Source organism: Passer domesticus, chromosome 4 (assembly GCF_036417665.1).
Source record: "Passer domesticus isolate bPasDom1 chromosome 4, bPasDom1.hap1, whole genome shotgun sequence".
Lineage (NCBI taxonomy): Eukaryota > Metazoa > Chordata > Aves > Passeriformes > Passeridae > Passer > Passer domesticus.
In genome coordinates this window covers 31,708,308-31,733,788 of record NC_087477.1, presented here as the reverse complement: position 1 = coordinate 31,733,788, position 25,481 = coordinate 31,708,308, and the positions used below count along the sequence as shown (strand labels likewise).

The following is a 25,481-nucleotide window of genomic DNA, read 5'->3' as shown; positions in this document are numbered from 1 at the left end:
GTGCGACTCTTAACAATATAGAACGGTAATAATAATAGAAGAACAAAATCTGAACTTTAAAAACATATATAGACAATATCACAGTTGTTCTGGAGAAAACTAGAATAATGCTACCTCTTGAGGAAAAAAGTCCCTAAGTGCTAAAAAAATAAAAATCCATCATGACCACCATAAAACAGAAATTAAGATTTTAAAAAACATCAACAAGTCTGCATGGCCTAGGAGTGCATCCTTTTTCACAATGTAGCACTGCAACGCAGAATGATTTCATAAATTCAATTTCCAACACCTGTTTTTGCATCACTATGAATCTACTCTAAGTCCTTAGATAAACCCAAATTGTCCAAGTGAAGCACACTGCTCCACCCAGTAATTTCTAACAGTTCATTCATCAGAAGATGCTTATGGAGAGACACTGCATTTTACTCAGCCAACTGTTCAGGGACGAAAAAAGAAAAAGTTTGGGTATGAAACCCCCATGTCAAATCCAAAACAGGGCACAGAGACTTGAAAGTTAACACCCACTAAGAAAATGTGAGTTAAACTAAATACCTATCAGTTACACCATAGCTGAAAGAAAAGACAACAGTTACTTGCTAAATAATAAGGATGCAAGTAAATGAGAAAAAAGGGTGCCATGGTAATTGTATCCTAAGAAAGAGACAGGTAACTTACAACCCATGGAACACAGAGACTCTGTTGAGGAACAGAGATTGCAGCATGTCAGAAAGCCAGTATCTTGGTAGTATCAGAATTGTATTCAGAAACATTACAAATTTTAACTCGGACTCCTGCACCTGATCATCAAGAAAACTGGCCAGTAATATTTAAAAAATGAAGTGAAACTTAGCTGTTCTACATTAAACAAAGACTGCAGGCAAAACTGGACACTTCTGTGGGAATGTTTTGCCTCACATGCCAGCAGCTCAGCAGAAGACAATTCACCTTTTAATTTATATAGCATAGATAAAAAAAAAAGCTGGGGGGGGTGGTAATCAAGCACCTGATTTCCAAACCAAATCAAATGCCCTAATTTGCAATTAGAAATGTGCAGGAGGACAGACCCATCTTTAAGCACTGCAACAGCATCACTAGGAAAGTGTGAGCTGCAAAGTGCGAGCTGCACGTTGTTCGGGGATAGCTGGAATCCTAGGAAGGTTTAATAGCCCTGAGGATGACACTGGTGTTGTCACAAAACATCTCAGGGCACATCCAGAGGATGGCCTCAGAAAAGCATCTGCTCTTCCATGATGACTGGACAGGGGCCAGCCCAGGTCCAATGTCACACTGATGTGGCACCATGCCTGAACCAAAAGTGAGGGGTGTGTTAGGAGGGGCACCACGACTACATGGCTTCTGGACTGAAAACAATTTGAGTCTGGCCAGACAGGAGCACTGGCAGGAGAGCCTACAGCTGTCCACACATACATATGCTCAGTGGCCCCTCCAACACCTTCAGTAATTTTCCTCTCTAAGAAAGCAGAGCACTATCTGTGCCTGTGTAAATTAATTAAACCCAGTGGCACTAACACAGTTTTATTATAGTGGAGGACTGAGTTAGACAGCACCAAAAGGGTTGTTTCTCAAGCTCTTAAAAAACCAAACCCTTACAAACTAATCACTGCTATGAAAGATGTTGATAGCTTGCCTACCTGAAGCCATACACTAAGAATTTCAAAGAACACCACACTCCCCACTTAAATTTGCTCTCTGTGGTGCATTTATCATAATCACACTTTGCAATCTAAAGCTCCCCATACATATAAAAAAAAAATCACTGTGAGGAGTTTACTCAACGGGGAATTATTTGATGTTGTCTAAACCAATTGTGTTCTCATAAAAGCAGCCACTCACTTCAAGTCCAGCATAAACTTGATAGGTTTTAGTTATAAATTAACGAGAAGATGCTATACCATGAGGCTATAATTACATGTTGTAAGACGTCGCAAATGATAAACAAACGTAATTTGCATCTTAATTCAAAATATTAGGCAAAATCAGGACATCTGATTTTGCAGTACTTTACTGTGTAACTATCATTTTAATATGTGGTTTTTTATGTACAAAATGCACAGCTGGATTTTGTTGACTGAGCCTTTTCCATGTGTCACTGGAAACCTCTCAGTTTACCAGAGGGCAGAGAATTTGCACAGCTTTAATCACCTACTACATTTTCAAAATATCTGAATACCAAGCAATTCAAGTACTTCTTAGAACAACAGTTTAGAAAAATACCATCTTGCCCATGCCAAAAAAAAAAAAATCCATGAGCATTTCTCTCAGTGCTTTTAGGCCTTTTATTTTTTTGTTTGGAACAGGCTGCTAATGTCCAGAAAACTGACATTATTAGAATTTTGTCAATAACTCTTCCATAATTGTAAAGATCAACATTTAATTTTTATTCTAATTTCTAGAATCAGCCAAAATATACATCATCCTTATTGTGCAGTTGAACAGGTACTTTGGAGTCACTGATAGACCATGCTAATCATTTATCCTCAGACACTAATGTTGAAACTAATGTGATCAGGAAGTTTCCTGATAATGAGGCAAAGGAAGAAAACAAGCCCAAGAGAACAAACTCTTCCCATTGCTACATCCATTTTGGAGATCCAAGGTCAAGATCCCATTTGAGGACAAATTCTCATTATTTGAGCTAGATGGAAGTGAAAGCAGCTGTTCCTAGAGTTGTTTTAAAGTAGTTACAGGCTCGGTTTTGTTTTATTCTACTTGTCTCTACCTTCCTCAAAGCAGAACACTTCACAAACCTACATAACAATGTAAACTGTCTAACAGCAGATTAGAGAATGTAGTCAGCAGTTCTCCAGCAACACAGAAGATAAGGTATGTGCGCAGTGTTAAAAATACACTCCTTTGAAAAGGACTCCTTCTTTTGAAGAGTCATCTTCCAGTCTTCAACAACTATTCTATAAATGAAAGCAGATTCACCGCATAAATTCAGATTTTTCTTGCTACAAACCCTTGCCTTTAATCTGATGTTCTTTAGGAAGTGGCCTATCTGTCAGCCTTCATTAATTGTGCCATAAAATAAGGACCATCCACCAACAGAAGCCAATTTAATTTGCTACAACTGCTTTTCAACAGTGGTAAACACTGCAATGGTAGCTGGCAGACTGACTCCTCAGGAGACCACTATCACAATTTATTGATCTAAGGAGTTAATACTGACAGAGAAAACCTTCAGTGGATATTAGAGCTAGAGATCCAATAAATCTTTATAATAACAGAAGAAAAGACAATCTGTGTACTTTATAGCTTTGTCTAAGGGGCAGTGGATGAATGTTGAAGTGACTTTCAGAGTGATAGTTTTAGTTGTATCATAAGTTATGTCAGAAAATATCATTTTATAATCTAGAAGTTGAGTAGAGCTAGGAAATTAAATAAGTGCAGTCAGCAAGCGCAGTAGTGACATTTTGATATACTGAGGGTAATCAAAGACCTGCAAATGGATTTATTAATGGCTCTGCACAGTATTTTATGAAATATTGTACTTAAATACCATTATCCCATTTTATCCATGGAAGTGAAAAAGAAGGAAAAGTGATTTGCACAAAGCTATGAAGGGAGGTCAAAAACAAAGACAGAATCATCCAGTTATTCATCAAGGGTGTGCAACACTCTGTTACACACTTTTGGAGTGCTCTGATTTCTGTAATTTTTGTATTATTTAATGTCATGAACAGTTTTTGCTCATACATATACTTCCTGCAAATAAATTTTCTATAAACAACTGAGGCTGGAAAAATGAAAATTGGTTTAGATTAAAGAAAATAGTAGACACATAATAAAAGCTTTCATCTCCCACCCTCTATCAGGTTTGATAACATCCCCGACATCCCCCATCACTCTCACTAAGAACAGAGTGAGAGCCTCCTTAGTATATGTTTTGTAATATCTATGGATACAATTCAGGTGCTTATTTATAAATCCATGTCACATCTCCTGCCTTAGAAAATACAGCTAAATATCTTACTAATTACTAATGCATGCAATCAACAGCTCAGACATTTAAGTATTATTTTCCAGTATTTGCCTGGAGCTTGCTGCTCCCATAGCTAGGAAGGCTGCATGGGTCTTGCATCTGACCCGAGTTATTGCAGCTCCTGTTGCAGAGGTGAAGCTTAAATTACAGCTGCTACTGTGTCTTGCTGTCTCTTTTTATGCTACATGAGATACAGACAGCCAGGGAAGGTTTCAGTGGCTCAATTACCTACTGATTCTCAATCAGCAATTAGTATACAGGCACTCAGATTAGTCCTGATTCCTCTCACAATCTAAGCAAAGCAAATCACCTGGGGAAGTTGGGAAATTCCACCTCACAAAAGACACAATACTGATCTGTCACTTAGCAGTATTTATACATCCAGAACTGTTTTTTTTGGTTTTTTTTAGAAGAGTGAGTTTTCAGGACGTCTGTTAAATCAAATACTTTGCACAACATTTTTTTTCCACCAAGGAGGGTTTAGTTTGAATAATACTTTGTTGACTGTTATGCATTTCCTCTTGGAAAAATAGCTGAAAAGATGCTCTTTCAACCTTCTAATTAGGTTAAATCAATTATAAAGCCCATAACCAGCAAGTAACATAAAGCATACATGGTTTGTTGAAGGACTACTGTGTTTGAAATAGTTTAGACTCAGACTATTTTCACACTGTTTTATGTTTAATATAAACTTAATTTACTCAAATATTTAAATTTACTAAGTTACCTATCTCTCTTTATATTAACTGTAAAAGTGTAAGAACACAAAAGCACAAAGCACAAAGTGCTACTATTATCTGGTTTTCAGTTTCTAAAATGGCAATATGAAATTATTTAGCATAAATATAAGTTGGTAGCTAGGACAAGGACAACACCTTGATCAAGGTTTTGAAATTTTTTAAACAAAGTAGAAAGCTGAACTATTGAGAATGGGAGGTTGCTGGTTGATAATTCAGTGCATACAAAGTGGGGAAAAAAGTCTGTTTTTATAAGCACAGAAATATTGCACTTCTTACAATAGACAATTACATCTATGCCATTACATAACTAACGCATTTATTTAGCATCAAATCTATCTTCCTTTCTGCTCTTTACTTTCACCTGGATTTCATCTTGCTCATCCTCCCAGTCTGTCTTTTCTCCCTGCTTTCCGCCACAAAACTCCTAATAAACAGAGACACAAGTTTCCTTGTCAGACAACTTCCTGCCACAGAGAGGTTACATGAAATGTCCATTAATATGTAGGAGAAAACCATTTTTACCTTCCCAACAGCAAATTCACTGCAAGTTAATCTCTAAAAATCCCCTTCACTTCTATTGCAAGCAGAATCTAATTTCAAAACTAATTTGGACAATGACTTTGGGGTTAACATCTCTTTGAGAGAAGACCTGGGGGATCATCAGTGACTGTCACTCTCTCAGTTGGGACTGCTAGCATGACACATGATATTAAATGCAACTCCAGTCATATTTTTATCCTAATGAAAACCAGGGGGTTGCGTTCACAGATGCAAATGCTTTGTTGACAACACAGTGGAGAACTGATTTCCTTAAGCAAAACTCTACTCCCTCTTCAGTTTCTATTGTTTCTTTCATACTTCATTGACTATACTATCCAGCCTTGACATTTTGTTATTGTATATTCCTCCCTAATAATATCATATAAAATCAGCTTTTTCTGCTCTTTCAGCAGGCAATTGAGAGAACCAAGTGCTCTCCAGGGATTTTAATCTGCAGGCTGTCTATTTCAATTGCTTTTCTTTCCTTGCAGGAGATCTTTCAAATGTACACTTTTTTTTTTCCTCAAACTGTTTCAGCTTTGTAGAAAAAAAAGGATGGTTGTCTCTCACAGTAGGTTCAGTGTGGGTTTTTTAAACTCTAGTCACAAAGACTCTTTCTTTCTCCAAAGCCTGCATCACAGCACTCACAGTAACTACCTGATACTCCACAGTCACAATCTGAATGTGAAAATGTCTGCTTGGCATCCACTCAAAGAAGAGGCCATCAGCAGAGAACCACTGGGCTCTCTCAAACTTCCACATCTTCCCTGCATAGAGATCCACTGTTTTCCTGCACTTCCAGATAAAAGATTTAGAATAGAACTAATTAATTAATCAAACTGAGAAGGGTCAAATCATGTTTTGCATCATTACCTAACATAACATACTGGGACCAAGATACAAGGTGGAACTAAGAAGGACCAGATATCAACACAAACAATAAATGCACCTACCATTACATTAAAAAGAACAAAAGTATAAACAGAATATACATTTATTTGCTGCTGGATATAGGGAAGCAACTATCTTGATGGGTTAGGAAGAAAATGCTCCCTAAACCAGGTTGTTCTCCAAGTTCCTTTGAAGTGCCCACAGACGGCCACTGTTCAAGCCAGACATGGATTTAGGTGCCAGTTTCAGCACAACAGTTCCTATGCTCACAATTCACTGCTCTCCATGAAGCTCTGAAAGATGTTTGTCATCTCCTTACAGCCAGTGTAATGTCTTTTTTTAGTCTACAAAGACACGATTCCTTCAAGACAAAAATCTATTTGTACTTGCTATTAATGAGTATCTTTCTTGAAGGCACACATTTTAACACTCACCAAACTCACACACGAACACTACACATGCTTTACTGTCCAGTATATGCCTTTTTGCCCATAAGTGCATAGGGATATAGGTGGTATCTCCTCCAATATTTTGATTAGTTAACTGACTACAGTTTCCTTGACTTAAAGTGCTTTCATCTAAATGAGGGCAATGTTTCATAGTATTGACACAACTTATTTTTTAAATCTGAACTCACTGAAGCCAACCTGACTCCCATTAATAATTTTCTGCTAAATTGCCCAGTTGTTTCCTAAGTTTATTTTACTTTGTAAGCATCATGGACAACTTTGCCATTAAAACACAACTGTGTTTTAATCTGAAGCTATATTTTATTTTTCTGTGATTCCCAAAAAAGATTCAGATGCCTTCAATTGCTATGCATTTCATTGAGGTTTTAACAAGCTATTTTGCACTTCCTAAATGTTGTGATTGCAATTATTCTCACTTCTTCATCAGTTCTCAGAAGGGTTTTTACCATTTCAGTATGAAACCACTCCTGACAGGGTATTTTAATTTATTTAGATGCAGAACTTCATTCTCAAAACTATCTTGAAGTACCCAATAACAGCTTAAAGGAAACATTTTAAACATCTGTACGTATCTGTTACTAAATTAAGGAAGACAGGCTGGGTGTTTTCTTCCCACTACATGAAAAGAAACAAGTGACATTTTACAATTTGAAATACATTTTTCCTGGCTGCAGCACTTCTTCTGCATAATGTTGATAGAAGTAAAAGCTAAAAAGTTAGTGAGTTTTTCTATTTTATTTGCTTCACAGTGTTTTCAATAGTAATTACTTTTGAAAGTTGAATTTATGTGGCATATATACATATGGCAATATTTCATCTTCTGAACTACAGAAATTCTAATTACCAAAGACAGTTTCTAGAATGCTAAGCCCACTTTTTAGTTTAACAGTTTTCACAGTGGCGTTAGTCAAGGCAGAAGATTCTAAGAAAATTCCCTGAATTTGAGAAAAATTCCTTTATTTTGTAAAAACGCAGTATGCTGAGTTCTCACCTTAACACAGCAGCTTTCATTCCTAAGGGAAGGATTAAGGGTAAGGCACAACAGGAACTTCAACTGCCACCCTGTCAGAAGGTTCAGTAGAAGCTACCCCAGCTGCAGTCCTTCCCCAGTCCTTCCAGCTCCACTTGTTCTGCTTTCTCCTTTCCAGTGCTAAAAAAGATTTTCCTGTGCTGGGACCCCAGAACTGATGCAGCCCTGCAGGTGGGGTCTCCCCAGAGCAGAGCAGAGGGGCAGAACCCCCTCCCTCCCCTGCTAATTCAAATGCAGTACAGGATATGTTTGGCTTTCTGGGCTGTGAGTGCCCATTGCCTGTTCATGTCCAGCCTCTCATTCCCCAGCACTTCCAAGCCTGTCTGCTCTTTCTTACCTCTTAGTTTACTTACACAGCATCTCCTATTCCCATTTCTCCCATTCCTGTACCCATTCCATCGCCAATATTAGCCCTGTAGTGCCATCCATCTGAACCTGAAAGCCCTGAAAAACCATCCATCCACCTTCTCTACCTTCCTCCCTTCCTTTGGCCAACATGCATCCCTTTCAGGTTGCATAGAGAGGTTAATTGGTCTATTAAAATACATCTAATACATCTAAAGTAAATACCATGTATATATATAAACTTAGACACAAAAAGAGTGTGTGTGTGTATATATATATACACACACTTAGATACACAAAATTGATTTAAGGAATCCTTCTGTAGCTGCTACACAATTAGTTTGCTACTGAAAAGATACATACACAGTGAAGCTGGTCAAATGAGGAATGTGTGAAAAAGTTGCAGGGTTTTGCTACAAGAAACCTTTAATTTTGACAGAACTTCACAGCCTCCATCTTTGTGAAGTCTGGGGAGGCCCAGCTACACTGTTTAAGAAAGTGATACCATTTGCAAAGGAACAGAGGAGTTAAAAGCTGCTGTACTAGTACTTATAAGGGCATTGCGTTAAAATTATTATTGTTATTTTTAGAGCCCTCAGCTGAGCTTTTTTTTTTATTTTTATGTTTTGCAATAGAATTATATACTAAATTTGGTGAGCTATCTGAATAGCATTTTATAAAGCCATTAGTAATAAAATATTCATTTTTCATTTATATTATGTCCAGGAATACAAATGAGCATAATTTCTTCCTACCCTTCAACATTAATAGGAAAACCAGGGTGACAAATTGAACACACCTTTCACATTCATTTAACTACAATAAAATATAGAGAGCTTTTCAAATGAAAAACAATTTAAAAATAATAATACTATCTGGGGTTTTTTTTTGGAGGTACTGTTACAGGGATCTCCACTACTGTATTAGTATATTTTATTCTTTTTTTCTAGTTCTGTAATTTTGCAAAGCAAGGTTAAGTTGCTGGCTCAGTGATCATGTGATAAATCTGTATTCCTTGCAAAAGCTTTGGTAAAACTACAAAAATAAATCAGCAGGAGACAAAAGAAATGAGGAGATATGTTAACAAACTCCTAGGCTTGTGCTACAGGCTGGGATTTATCCATGCTCCCATAATGCCATGGAGCAGTTGGCACTGTGGTTTATCTGATGGCAGCCTCTCTGCACGGCTCCAGCACGTTACTTTTATCTGTTCCTTTTCCCCTCACTTCCACCACTATGATTTTAGCTCTCAGCAGCTGCCACTGCTGACAAGAATCTCCGTAGGCTCAGTTATGGTAAAAACAGAAGCTTTCCTTGGCAGAGTTTTTGGATCTTTCCCTGCTCAGCACCACAGAGGTGCTGGCAGGTGCTAACACCTCCTGGCTGCTGCACGGAGTCCCTGTGGGTGTCACTGCTGCCATCCCACTTGTAAGCAAAAGCTGGTTCCCCATCTTCTTCCTACAAGTCTCAAGAACTCCAAAAGAAACTGACATCTAAAAGCACATAAAACAATCCCCTGAGAGATCACAGCTAGCAGAAATACCCTGGGTTTAAATGTTGCCCACCAGCAGAGCTGGCCTGAAAAGCCCAGCTCACAATTATTCCTGTTGAACTCTAGTTCTTATCTTACTGCTGCTCTCAACACAAAAATTTCACCAGTCTGCTCTGTCATGCCTCTTAAAGTTGGGGCAATTTACTATGGCTACAGCAGATATTGCATACAAAGAAGGAGATTGCCCTGACAAAGAGGCAAATGTTTTTTGCACTGGAATACAGGAAAGAGATAAAATATAACAAACTTAAAGCACATACAATGAAGATGCAAAAAGATACTTGTGGAACACTGCATCTTCAACAGAAGAAATCAATATTAAAGAAATACTAAAATCCATCCCCCACGCCCATCTATTTTATTGTAACTTTCAGTTAATGGCCACGGACCTTTTTTGCCCTAAGTCCTGTATCAATCAGAGCACATGATGAGGGCCTTTAAAAGCCTCTCAGTATTTTTTTTTAACATACAGGACTCATATTCCAGCACTGGGATATTGCAAAGGGTCTGGAAGCTGCCCACATATGAGCAGAAAAAAAAATCTGCTGCCAGGTTTCAATCATTTCTAGTCTAATGCCTCCATTTCTTTCACTCAGTTCTGATTACTCTTCAGCAGTATAAGGTCTAAATGGTTCCTGTATTAAAGGGCAATGGACAGCTGCCCAGAAGCAGTTTCAATCCTTCTCCTAAGCAGAGATATGGGAGTCCAGCATCAGCTCTGTAAACTCTTACATAAAACAAAACCCCATTAATACACATTTTTAAAAAAGAAGAATTTCCAACTTTTACTAATGGCTCTCAAAAACAAGATATTAAAAGTGAATGCAAAAAAACTTTTACATTGCTTTTCATTTGCTTGTTTTCTGCAGATTAGTGTAACATAGCTAAAATGCAGAGGGAAAAAAAAGCCATGTTGTAGCTTTTTGATAGATGCAAGCAAAAATCCAACAGAAAACTCTCATCATTTAAGTATGGTTTTCCTGAAGAAAAATGAAAATTCTCATAGGATTCTTGTTGAATACTTTGGAAAGATTTTAGGCACATACCTGAAGTAAAAATATGATGTTCAAGGAAGCTACATGCAGGTATGTATTTTTCAGAGGATTTCTACAAAATCACACTAAAAACACCATTAACACTGTTAATTTCCATCTGTTTACTGCAAATTTCCTAAAAGAAGCAGCTTGTTTTCACAGTGTCACTAGAGTTTATTAAATGCCACTAGGATCCAAGCTGCAAGGGGTGATAGACACACTGGAAGGACAGGATGCCATCCAAAGGGGCCTGGACAAGCTGGAGAAGTGGGCCCATGGGAACCTCATGCAGTTCAAGAAGGCCACGTGCAAGGTGCTGCACCTGGACTGGGACAACCCCAGATGGCAACACATGAAGCAATAGAAAACAGAAATGTTGAGAGAAGTGGGTTTGTTCAGCCTAGAGAAGGCACCAGGGAGACCTCACTGCGGCCTTTCAGGTCTTGAAGAGGGTCTGTAAGAAAATGGGGACAGACTTAAGCAGGGGCTGTAGCCATAGGACAAGGGGTAATCGTTTTAAACTAAGAGAGCTGTTTGGCTTAGATATAAGGAAGATGCTGCTTATGGTGCAGGTGAACCACTGAAACAGGTTCCACTGAGAGGTGGTGTTCCATCCCTGGAAACATTCAAGGTCAGGTTGGATGGGGCTCTGAGCAACCTCATCTAGTGGAAGATGTTCCTTCAACTCATTGCAGGATATTGGGCTAGATGACCTTTAAAAGTCTGGGTTTTTTGTTGTGTTTTTTTTTTTTCTTTCTTTGTTTGTTTGTTTGTTTCTTGAACACAGGCTATCACAGAATTCCAAATCTTCAAAAAGACAAGCACAGGCCTTCAACAGATTTATGCAGCAGTGACTTATACCCAACAGTCACAAACTTAAGTTACTAATGTTCCTGTTCTGCAAGCCTTTTCAAGCAGATGAAGGGTACTGCCTGCATGAAGTGTCACATATAAATGGGGCCTGAAATAGTAGATAATAAAGTTCAATTGATGGAGTCAACAGCAGTGGAAAAATACAAGGAAAAATTAGGCAGGGAAAAAATGTAAAAATGCAGAAATGCATGAACATCAAAATAGCATCGATAACTTTATTTTCTATTTTCTATTTCAAGCAGTATGCTCACTTATACAGTCTAATTTGAATTTATTTATAAAGAAAGCTGATTAATGCTTTATAGTATAAATGAATTCAAATTTCAATTCTTATGATAATTTAAATACTTTTCAAGAGAAACATGTTTTTCTTCAACTGCTTCTCATTTAAATCTGTGCCTCAGGTGCACAAATTTAACCTTTATCTTACACAACTTGTATAAGCAAGGCTAAATTAATATGTAAGCCAAAGCCAGCTAATTCTTCCAGGACTGACTAATCTTCTCCCCCATGGACTATGCAGGCAGGCAGCTACTACTACAATTAGTCAGGACATGAACATACACAGAGAATGATCTGTTCTCATCTAACTTTCCACAAGAAAACTCTTCACACAATTGCTAGTTTGAAATACAACCAAACTATTTCAAAACTGGAATAAACCCACTGCTCTATAAATGCAAATTGTAACTGTGCAATAAGCACCTCCTCTGGATAAAACCCAATTTTTTCCCCCCTCATGCTTTACATTTATAAAACAAAATATGGAAACTGGAGCTTTGAAAAGGTCAAAGCCTTTTGTACATCATCATGCAATTCCCCAGCTAAGAGTACAGTATTCTTAACAATTCAGCCTAAGGTTTGCTAAGTGATTATTATCAGGATAATTTCTAAAAATAGCATCAATTGCTAGATGCTGTGAGGAAAGAGAAAAGGGTGTGATTGCTGAAAAACAACCCTGAAAAAAGGAACTTATGTCTTTTGTGCTTATTTTGACACAATCTTTTCAGCATTTGACTTTCTGAATTTCAGCTGCCTACACAAAGGTACACCACTCATTTGATATATTATGTTTAAAGAGAGTGTTCCTTATTTTTACATGTTTTGTGAAATATGGAGTCTCAGGTTTTGGGTTTTTTTCCTAAACATACTAAAGAATAAAATTCAACAGCATGCTGAGTGAAAAATAATAAAATACTGTGTTTCTGTAGAAGTCTCAGAAATTGAGGACAAAAGTCACATCTCTCAGATTTCAAGAGTATATTAAATACTAGCAGTAATTTGCATAAGGTATAGTATTATTTTTCAATGCATTAAAAAGTCAAAGAACAAATCTGAAAAAAAGCACACACCAATCAAAAAAATACTTGCCCTACAACTCCATCAAGAGCTAGAAAGAATTGTCTACTTTGTCTTTATTCTTGATAAAGAATGGATGGGAGCAGGCTTCCAATGCTGCATGATTGTCTTGTGAAAACAAATCACTTCTCATATTTGTTTTTGAAGGCCAGCAGACAAGAACAGAGACATTTTGTTTCTGGTTGCTAGGGGATACAGAAGACCATTTTCACACAGTGAATCATCACTGCATTTGAAAAATGGCATTAGCAGGAATTTCACCAATGTGCAGATGTCTCTTTCTCACCTTCCGCGATCCTGCAGTGACCCACAGTCCTGGTGTAGGATGAGGTATTTTAATTTTCACTAATTATCTATCCCCATGGCCTTTACAAAGACTATATTGCCACTAGCGCATCCAAAACTTAGAAGCATGATTACACAGGGGCTGAAACACTTCTTTGGAACAAGTTGTGTAATTCACTACCTATTCAATTCTACAATAATCTATACATGCAAAGTAACATTTTGTATGACTGAAGTTTCATGTGACATGATCTTCACCCAGTCAAATGACAACAGAAGACTTTACAAACAATGGGACAGCAGTATCCAAGAATTTACTCTACTCCAGTAGTTTCAGTCAGCACTCTGATGTGTGGGTTTTGTGCAAATCCACTTGCACACCACATATGGGGACTTCCATAAAAAGCAACATCTGATGCAGTTAATTTCCACTGAGCAACAGAAACTTGGAGGAGGGAAGGGAAGCCTTCAAAAGGTAATTTCTCTGACATGAAAATAACTATGTCAGACCAAAACCAGATTTTGCTGCTTAGTAAAGGATTGTGTCACTAAGACAGCTCTTGAAAAACATCTCAGTGGTATACCATAAACGACAAGTTTTGTATCTGACTTTCATTACTAATTCTGTATATTTTATGTATTTTAAGAAAGACAAATAACACATTACAGGATGCAAAAAATTATTAGCAAAGTCTTTATTCTATCTTTATTGGTTCAGCTGATGCCTGAACTGCTTGCTGTGATGTGCTCCTGACACAAACAATCACCCAGAAGAACGGAGAACTAAAGTATTTTATTGGCATATTTTTGTAACAGGGTAAAAAAATCAGGAAGCCAAATACAATGACATCCTAATGATGTAATTGATTCCAGAGCATTGCACATAATTAATTCCAGAAGTACATTGCAAGGTAAAGTTAGGATGGATTGATATCAGGGCAATAAACCCCCTGTACAGCCGTATGTAATGTTGTTTATCTCTGAGCCCACTCAGATTTACTTTCAACAAAACAAGAACTGGCTGCAGAAGATTATGAAATCTCCAAGTTAACCTTTTATTTGACAGATTAATGTAGTCAGATGAGATAATTCAGTGAGGTGTGAATGAAGTAGAAAAGGACACTGATGTGATTGATGGCATCTGACAATGTGCTGGTGAGAGAGCCAGGGCATTCTGTACTGCTGAAACCACTCCAGAGTCTGAAGCAGGAGAGACAAGCACTCAGTGATGCCAAAAAGGACAAGCCTTGAAGAATAACATCTTAACATATGTGGTTAAGGTCTGAAACAGGGGGAATGGAGCAAAAGTTTTTATGTGAAGGAGATGAAGGATGGACTTAAGGAAAAGCTGATTGGAGAAGCAGAAGTCTAAGCACAGGATTCTCCATAAATCTGAAAGAAGCCAATAAAGTGGTCCCAGGGTTATCTGCAGTTACTACAGAAGAGATTGAAACAGGATTGTGTTGTGACAGAAAAAGCATGAAGAGGCTGGGGAAAACAAGTAGGAGAAAACACTTGCAGTATGCTTTCTATAGAAAGCTAATCCAAATACAGGGTCTGACTGGGGCAAGTGGGGAGACCGGACATTAAGAACAATATGGCCTAAACATAGCCTGATGGAAGTTAAAAAGAAAAGGAATTTTATAGAAGAGGGAAGTAGAAGAAGGTATTGCCCAATTTCTTCTCTCTGAAGGGGGCAAAGAAGACAAAGAAATAAAGCAACACAGCACTCTCAATACTTGGTTTGTTCCAGAAATGGATTTCTTCATTTTCACAATGTGCTACACAAAACACAATTTGAGGCTAAAAACAAGAAACAGAAACAAACAAACACACAAAAAAACCCCACAACAATAAAAAGTAGAAACCCATAGAGGGAAAAAAAAATCTTGCTATTCCTATCCCAATAACAGATTTCTTGTACCATTTCATGTGTGTGTTCCAATACAGCTTTTGTGTGTAACCGTAGTACTGCTAGATCTGAAAATTTTAAAAAGTGGCAAAATAAAGATTAAGCACTCAAATCTTTAAGCACTCAAGCCTGAGACACTAGCCCAGTACAAAGGATAAAATAATTTCATGTGCTTACAAATCAATACAAAGAAAACCAATCCAAACTATATTAGAACAGGCTATATAAATGCCCGTGTTCTTTACATTGATCAAAAATATTTTTGACCAAGTGGAAAAAAGACAACAAACTATGGTTAATGTCTCTATCCATCCATCTTCAATACACATACTGAAGTACTTATGCTTCACCCTCCAATGATGTTTAAATGAAGCAAAACAACTGTTTTTACTTTCCTGCAGGTGCACCCTATAAAACAGATGAAAATAAAGACAAGCTATGATGTCTTGTGAAATACTTTGCAGCACCCAGTGTAATATATAGCACAATACAAATGCAATTAACCAGGTAATTAGACTAATTTATTTTCCCAGCAGAGCTCACCATTTGGTTTTTACCCTCAGAAAATGCACTGATACTATATGCAAACCATCTAGTTTGCAACACATATGGGCCTGAAATACAGTATTTCCTCTAACAGACAAAAAAAAAAAGTGAAATGTCAATTTAAGATCAAGAAGCCTATCAGAGAAGGAAATGGAAAGCAGAAACCATAATAATTATTGATGTATTTAACAAAATAAATCCAATAAGAGCACAAAACAAAAAAAAACCCACCCACAAGATCATGTGAAAGAGCACTTCATTGTCTTGCAATATAACACTAAACTTGTATTAGACAGGTTCCCATCTTTCATTTACATGGTTTTGTTTTAAAAGCTGAAGGGGAAACATGTAAACTAAAGATCTTACAAATGCTGAAAGATTTCAGCTTGTCTTACTGATTTGGCAGGCACAAAATTAAAGTTACTCACGTGTCTGCACTTAATTGTTTCCAAGATTAGGCCTCTGTGTACACAAAAGACAGCTTGTAATGACACCTACAGGCAGCCTGCCAAAGTTTTTCATTTTAAAGAATTCTTCTGACCTTTTCTTCAAAGCTTTCATGCACCCCCTCTTCTCCGCAGGTCGTTTATATTTAGTTCAGAAAACAGACTTGAACTGAAGAAGTGACTTTTGTTTCAAGAAATCTTACTGAGGTATAAACCACTTTAAAACTACTATTTCGCTACACTTTTTTCACATTTTATGGGAAAATGTTCACAGTCTACCTAAAACACTACCCCGTCAAAACAAAACCCAAAATACTCAGTTCATTGCACTACTAGAAATGCTATTGTGTGCTACTGAATCCATAAGGGAACAGCTGTGAGTTGTCAGTGGGAAGAAACTGTCCATTTTCTGTACCATACAAACCAATTTCCACCAGGAAATAAAGAACTTTCCACTTGAATTGAACCATAAAGTCAAATCTATGGACACACACAAAGAATTCCTGAAAACGAAACTTTAAGACACCACACCTAGATTATATGGTCTGACATGCAATCTTTATCACCTAGAACTGTAGTAACACACACCAGATGCAACACCTACTTACAAGGAAAATATTCAGGAGAGTCATTCCATCAAGTTCAAACTGTCAAACTGTTCACAATTCAGCTGTGCTTCCTGACTGCTGATGTAGCTGACAACCACAGACGTGTGGGCAACTGCTGTGAGAGCAGACAGAGAATTCAGGAGAATTGCACATGACATGTACAGGACATTGGAAGCAAAATGCGCCCACTGTATCTGCCAGCAGAGTTATCAGTCCTTATCTGGTGGAATATAATATTTTCTGACACACATCTGGGAACTTGGGAGGAAATTCTCTGAAGATGAAGTGCTACAGCAGTTCCTTGTGGGTTGGCATGGCAAGACACCAAAGTTGCTTTCAGTTTGAAAGGCAGCCCAGGAAAAGGCAGCTGTGCACTGAAGTTCCCCTGTGCCTTACTACTGGTGACCCTCAGACCAAGAGCAGCAAACAGAGCAGTTTTGTCCTAATGTCCCTGCTCTTTTCCTACAAGGTCACCACAAATAAAAAAGTGTTAAAAAGTTAGACACCTCACCATCTGACAAAGTTCTTCAGTCTCAAAATGTGGGCAAAATAAATAAAGACTCAAGAGATCTCACACAACACAGATTAATGTGTGAAAACAAAAAACAACTATAAAGCTTTCTTATCAGAGTTTAATGTTTTTACTCAGCAGTCATTAGTAGGCTTGTTTATTCAGCACCATGAATGTTCTTCCCTTGCTGTTCTAATACACTGAAGAGATTAACTACGACTCCTTTTCAAGATAAAAGGGGTTGCTACCAAGCCTTGTCTGTTGATCTGAAGCCAGAGAGTGAGATTGCAGGCTCAGTACCTCAGCTCTGTGCTGGCTGAAAAGCAAGCTTCACCTGACACAGTAATTTTTCATCCCAAGTGACCAGCTTTCTGGAATCATCATTGAGAAGAGGGCAAGATGCAGGAGCACTGAAAGGAAGCCTGCACCAGAAAAGTGATGGAGATGGATGGAGGCTGCTGCAGACAGACCACACACACTGAGGTGGTGGTTTACGGGCTCGTCTGCATGGGCAGACTTAGCAACGTGTAAGCATTCAGTCTGAGTAACAGGTATGCTACAGCCATGGCTTCACTCACTGCAAAGGGACTATAACTGGTTACTGGTGCCAGCACAGTCATGGCAACAGCATTTAATCTGATTAATACTGCACATTGCCTGCGCTAACCATCATCCTTGAATCTGTGAAGATTAGGCTAGAACATACACTCTTTATGCATATGTATTTTTAAGTGCAGATGTCTGTAAGGTGGTCTATGTAAAACACGTGCAGAACACTAATCAACAATTTTTAAGTTGATCATTTTTAAAATTTATAGTTCACTCCCTTGAAATTACAATTCCACTTCAGCAAAAAGTTCATTCAGATGAACTGCCCCCTTAGTGGTAAATATGAAGAATGAAAGAAACTGGAAAGCATTAAGAGCAGTCTGGAATTAAAATTAAAGTATGTGTAATGTGCAACTTTTCCTTTACTTTTTTGCATGCTTCTCACAAGTTACGGGGATTTCTTCAAAACCAAAAGAGGTCAGGAGGAAAAACATCCAAGTTAGTATAGGAAGCCTCCAAAGCAAGCAGCCTGAAGTGAAAAAACACAAATCACAGGTTTCAGAAGAGATTTTGATGCCCTAATATTTTTGCCCTAAGCAAATTGCAGGGAACAATTAATTGTAAAGAGGGCAAGTTTAGAAGCAAACAGAGCCCAAAGACCCACAAGTGTCCCTGCTTTGACTGATTCCTTCAGGATGTTTAGCAGCCCTTCAGATTTGCTAAACAAGATTTAGGCTCAAGTATCAATAACATTATTCAAGCACTTTTGGCTAATGCCAGGGAAACAAAGAGGGTATGCCAAACTAGTTATTATCCTCATCAGTGCAGATCAACTCAAATAAACTGAGTAATAGCTGCTTCTACTGAAACTTCTTGAGCAAACACCTTCACTCTGCTGCTCAGCTAACCAGCACTTACTGATTCATGTCTGCAAGCCTTTCAGACTCAAAACCAACACCTCTTACCCCACTTGCTCTCCTGTGGATAAAGACAGTAACATAGACAAATATTTTGATATATCACAGTGATAATTAAACCAAATATCAATGAATTCATTTTGACAAAGGTCTGTGATGCAAAGAGCAAATAAACAGCCCAAAAATCAAAGGCCCCATTGCTGATTCAATACCAATCTTGTCTTTGACAGGCTCTCAAATCAGAGCTTCACCCACACAATCTTTCTTCACCCCTATTGGGTGAACATCACTTGCTCACAGACTACAAAGAAAGAGCTTACAAAGCAAAATGAGAGCAATGCAAACACATCATTGCAATATAAATGCTTTCTGAAAACAACTTACTTCACAGAGGTTACAGGCTAAATTAAGAAACAGTAAAAGACAATTAAAGCAAACTCTAGAAAGCTGGGTGGAAAAAAGATAAATACAGCAGCAGTACACACTAACTAGGCAGTATGATGATAATATACTTTCATATCCTACTATCTCCACATGGCATTAGAGTCTTCTGTAAGATATTGGGGATGCTTTGTACTCAATTTTCAAAATTTTAAAGTAATAACTAAAATTATCGTTGGCACTCTCTGAATGGAAAAACTACATTACTGATACCTACCCGTGAATTGTCATGGAGCATAAAGCAAAAGGAAGGGACTATAAAGCACTATAACCCCTTCATCTCTTGCTCAGCTCACAAAGCAGCTTGCTCAACAAGCAGTTAGGGAATGATATGTTGCATTTCTCTGCACCACATATGGTGAAGAAGCTTTAAAGAGTGACAAATTTTGAGCTCCCAAACTCAACAAGCAGTAAAGGAGGACCATGCTGATTCTCATCTCAGCAAATCCAGATACTCGTAAAGCTAACATGAAGTGTGCAGCCTTAATTTCATAAGGGTGATTAGTTAGCCTAAGCTGTTTCCAAATTAATATTGCACAACATCACAATCACACCAGTTCTGTCAGGCTTTGGCATGACTTTCTGCATGGCTCCTCCCAGGGCTTGGCAGTCTCTTCTCCAGCACCTGTTTCTTGTAAATTGTAAAACTCCTGTTCTCTCTCTGAGGGCAGTCAGAATCCTGTTCCCAGCATTCTGTGTCACGGATGTAGCAGAGCCTTCTCTCACATTCTGTTCTTATTCACAAGCAGTTCTGATTTTTTAAAAAATCCCTCTTTGTTTAGACACTAACAGTACTTAACCATAAGAGCAGAACCAATCCTAAGAGCCCAAATAAAGACTTACACAAACACACTACAATATATAAAAACCATGAACTCTAGCGACTTCACATGACACAAGCGGGTCTGAAAAATGTAAGGACACAAAGAGAAAAAAATAAAAGCAAATAGCTTTCATTATGGAAAGTTCTGATGCCCTAGAGGCTCTCTCCAGTACTTTCAATTGCTGATGTTGGTCTTAAGCATTTATTAATCGTTTTGAATTTCAAGGATGGCCCAAGAGGTACATCAAAATAGGTTTCAGTTGTCTTTGACACAAATCAAAAGTACAAATATTTGGGACAGATGCTTTTGCTCAGAGATGTTTAACAGACACATCTAATTTAAAAACTCAGTGATGTTAAAACCATTTATTACTTATTTATTATCTCTTTCATCAAAATTTCCCACTCTACATGTGACACTAGCTTATCAGGAATAAATGTAATAGAATTCAGCATGCATGCACACACAAGGAGTGCCATATCAAATTCAATAAAACCCCACAGTTGGGAGTACATAGACTGATGATTTGCACAAGCCATTCCATCCCTGTCTCACATTTAGGGATACACATAATACAAGCTCAGGAGAAATAGTGTAAATTAAGCCCTTAAATGCAAAACTTTAACATAAACTCCTGCTGAAGAGGAGAAAGGTCTGGAGAGAAAGGCAGAATAGAAGAAAGGAAACCAAGTTCCAGAAATGTCCTACCTTGCAGCAAAGTTCCTTATGAAAACACAGGCTTCCAGAAGGAAGCAGAGCATTGATTCTTTTAAATTAACAACTTGGCTCCCAGTTATTTATAGCTGTTAATACTGTTATTAAGACTTTATTTCCCTACATCATACATCCCAATTTTTAATATTTGTACTGGGATTACACGGCAAGGTTTTGGTAAAAGGGAAGGGCACTTTAAGGGGGCTCCTGTGACAAGAAGGGCCAATGCCAGTGAGCTCCCAGACTGACCCACTGCTGCTCACAGCTGAAGACATCAGTAATGGTGATGGCACCTCTAGGATAACAGACTGAGGAAAGAGTAAAAAAGGCTTTTTTAAGTGGACATCTACACCCACTCAGTCACGTCAATATTTGGTGAAGGAGAGTGACTTGAACAACCATGAACAACCAAATGGTAAGAGGAGTGTGAATATCTGAGATAAACAGCTCTGCAGACAGCAACATCAGTGCAGAAGGAGGGACATGAGGTGCTCCAGGTACAGGAGCAGAGATTGCCCTACAGCCTGTGGTGCAGCCCCTGGCAAAGCAACTGTGCTCCTGTAGCCCATGGAGGTTCACATCAGACCCGCAGTCCACACTGAACTATGTGGAAGTTCTCTGAAGGAAGCTGAAGCCTGTGGAGAGCCCACACTGAGCACTCCACTCTTGCAGGACTGAGCCCTATGACCAGAACCCATGCTGGAGCAACTCTTGAAGCACTGCAGCTACCGAGAAGGACCCAGGATTGAGAATTTTGTAAAGGACTGTATCCTTGAGGAGGAATCCCCTGCTGGAGAACAAGAAGAACATGGGGAGAAAGGAGCAGCAGAGATGAAGGATTATGAACTGATCACAACCCCTATTTCCCATTTCCTGCATCACTCAGGGTTTGTGCATGGTGGGGAACAGGAAGAGATGAGAGGACTATGAGGCTGCAAAGAAGGGAAGGGTAGGGGCAAGGTGTTCTTAGTTTTCCAATGTTTCTCAATATTCTACTCTGTTACAATTAATTGGCAGTGAAATAAAAGGAATTAAAATAACTTTCTCAAGTCAAGTGTGTTTTTCCCCTTCAGTAATTAGTAAGAAACCTCCTTGCCCTTATTTATATCCATGACCTTTCCAATGCATATTTCTTCTGGTCATGTCCATGGAGGGGGACCGAGAGTGGCTTGGTGGACAACTGGCAGTCAGCCAAGGTTAACACAAAAGAATATTGCACCATGCCAAAAAAATCAGCTTTAAGAACCTGCAGAGCTGAAGAAATTCTGATTTGCTGTTAAAAGATTAGAAGAGGCCCTCTTTCTTTGGAAAGCTCTTTGACAAAGCCACAAATGACAGGTGTCTGCTTTCACCATCAGCTACACAGTAGATAACAACAGATAATATTTGAAAGGAACCATGACCAAAGTGGATGCAATACCGAGCATCATTCCAAGGGAGAATACCTGGACAGATGGCCGATTGTGCATGAGTGAAATGGACTGACAACTTGATATTGTAAAGAGGAGCATAAAAATAATACAGATAAAATTCCAGAGACTTGAGATACTGTTCCTCATGAAAAATGAAAATTAAAGGCACTATTTAAGAAGCATAATGTGTGAAAACGAAACATTAAAATTACGACATTTGAATCAAAGTGCAAATGTGTAACTTCATAACTCATCAACTGAATCAGAACTCATTTCCACCAGCGTACTTCAGGACATCAGAATTTAAAAATACTTCTAGAACTCAGGCCCTCAAATGCACATTTACAAGGCTCCTTTGTTAGAGTCACTGGAGAGGCAACAAGGACTGTATACTGAACCACAACATTACTACAGGAGTCTATAATAACAGAATTAAAAGATCAGGCCCTCAAGCAGTTAACTAAAATACTGTGCAAAATAAAAAAAAACCTAAAAAAAAAAGGAATGAAGGCTTTTACATTCTGTCTAATTTCAAAAGTTCATTGTTTTAACAATGAGAAAAATAATCCTGTACTTTCCACTTCACCTTCATTAGCAACTATATTCATTTCAATTTTAGGTTAGTACAAGCCCAGCAAGCCCATTCTAAGACAGCACCATCTTAGACAGAATTTATAGAATATATACAACATATACAAAGATTAAAAAACCACATCACCAAAATGCATGACAAAATGCAGCTGCATGCCATGTAGCTTTCATTAAGTCACATACCAACAAATAATGGGACCAAGCTAATGTATAATGTGACATTGCCTTGATTCTGCCTTAAAAGAAAAATGAAAATTCCACTTAATTCTTCTTTTACATAGCACATTCACAGCGCATTTAAAATCCAGCTTCTACACATAAATCTGCTATCCCCATACTTCTGCTACATATTCTACATCTTAGGGTATATAGCTTACAGTTATTATTTTTAATTGTTCTGTTCAAGTACAATACACGTGGTTGACTTCCCAATATTTACTGGCTATAACAATAGAGCCCAAGTCCTAGGCAGGTCAGCTTTCGTTCCCTCTGACTTTTAAACTGCCAACACTAAAGCCTTATGTCCTGCAAAGAAGACTGTGAAGTGAATGATGTAATCATAATTAAGCTACTTTTTTCAAGACATCTAAATAAGCTCTAACTGTGGAGCAGCATTAATTGTGCAAATGCCCAATTTATTAAAGTGCCCTTCCCTTCTACGAAACAATCCTTAACTTGCTTAAAGAAAACACCTTATTTCTTCACCAGAAACTTACTTGGAGGAAAGACACAATTTTCCAACAGAACAAAAGGAAATTTTCTTTCTGGAACATAGGGATTTTTTTAAGTGGACATCTATACCCACTTGGTCATGTCAATATTTGGTGAAGGACAGTGACTTGAACAGCTATGATCAATGACATAATTAAAGATTGATAGAAGAGGAGAAAACTATACATTAGAAAATAAAATGCCTCTAGGCTATGGGAACAAAATAGAGAGGATGTGAGGGAGGGTAGGAAGGAAGAAAAGACTCAAGCTGCTTCCAGTGGCTTTGAGAGACATAAAAACCATGCAATAAAACTGATCTGCTTTGTAACAGAATGGGGAATCAATAAAGTAGGAACAAATACTTCCATAAAAAATGTTCCTAGGAATTGTGGACTATAAAGGTTCCCTTGGCAGGACACATCAGCTTAGTAAGAGGAACCACAAGCTTCAAATCACAGGGTTTAGCACAGGAGGCAGAACTATAAAGGGAGGCTTTCTACTTCTTTTCAGTTCTGCTTGATGCCAAACACTCCTAGAAATTCCACTGGCAGTCTCTACATTTGTAATTAATGCATTGCAAGATGGTTTCCAGACAGTGTTCATACAACCTGGCCACAGCAGTAGTGTGTATTTGGGGAACAGAAAGTGTCGTGGAGATGATCAGAAGCTGATCATGGAGAAGCTTATGTGGATTACAAATAAGGGGAGAACTGATCCTGAAAATGCCAAGTTGACCATAGATAAGACAGATTCTCCCTTTTCCTTGTGAGGGAAAGTGAAGAGACACTTCAATAAATTTGCATGCATACATTGCTTTATCTTCTTACTTCAAATTGGCTTGAAACCTTTAGTCCTGTAGGCTGCCCATTTTCTAAAACCTGCATATCACTATTACATCAAAACAAAGGCTACGACAAGGTTTCTGCTGGTGAATGCAAAAACTGCACATTATGTGGTATTTTTCACTTCTTTAGAAACCCGAGATTCAATTTCAGTGACCAAGTTAATGCTTCAGGCCAGAAGAAAAAGCAGTAATTCTCCTAGAATTGATGAAACTGCCAAATGAATGAGCATATCAGCCAGAGGCATCTCTCCTTAGGTGGAAGTTAATGAAGCCAAGATCCTGACTTTGGTATTAGACTGTGTTCATAATACATGACCTGCAGTTTGCTAAGTGCCAAGGGAAAAACCAAAGGCAGACCAAAGGTGAGGCAGACCAAAATAACATTTTCTAAGATCCCAGCTTAGGAAACAGAGAACTTACAATGCTCTTCAAAGAATTTGATTTCGGTGGTGTTTCTTGCCTTTTTGTTATTCAACTGACTGAAGAAGGCTTGTTAACTTCCAATACCAATATATTAATGTTTTACTTAAAGCCAGCTGTCTGCTTTCCACATTAGACTGGCACAGTGATCCAAAATAATTTCTGCAATGCTTTAAATTACTTCAGCATTTTTTATGTAACTCTTCTTGATGTGTTACTCGTTCCCAAGAACATAATTTTCATTAAAAAAGCACTGCATTAAATACAGAGATAGTCCCAGGATCCAGCTGGGAAAAAAAAAAAAAGACATATCCTTCCTAGACAAGTGTTGAACAAAGACCAATGCAAAATCACACTCACTGATATTCATAATGCTTGTTGGGTTTTTTTTTTTTCTCTCTCCCCAAGACAATTAATCTTAGATACATTTCTGCATAGAGGCACAATATTGGAAGAAGAAATAGAGAAGCATTTACCTTCTGTCTTCATGAGCTGCTTGCCCAATCACCAGAAGTGGGTCTGAATTTACTCGGGTGCAAGAAGAACATAATCCCTCCCTAACACAGTCCAACATCCCTCCCACCCTGCTGTTGTGAAAAGGAGGTGCTGCTGCTCCCACTTCCTATGGCTGCTTGCTAAAAATCAGTGGGACTGTTGAGGACACCTGGTTTTACTCACGTTCAGCAAACATAGCCACAAAAACACATATGAGAGAGACCCTTGAGTGGAGGGAGATGAAGAGACAGCTGCCAACCTTGAGCCAGACCCTGTATGAGCAAGGACAGCATTCTGGCAACCTCGTAACAGACAGCATTTGCTAGACTCCAGTTTGACACTTCAGCAACAACATTCCCAAGCCACTCTTAAATGACTGAAGTTTCTTTGAATCTGGATCATTAACAGTTCTGCATGA

General features: G+C 38.2%; 1 protein-coding gene across 9 annotated transcripts in view; it reads right to left on the bottom strand.

Annotated features, from left to right (window-relative positions):
• Window positions 1–25,481, bottom strand: part of CCSER1 (coiled-coil serine rich protein 1) — a 621,761-nt gene that overhangs the window by 310,903 nt on the left and 285,377 nt on the right. The window lies entirely within an intron of this gene.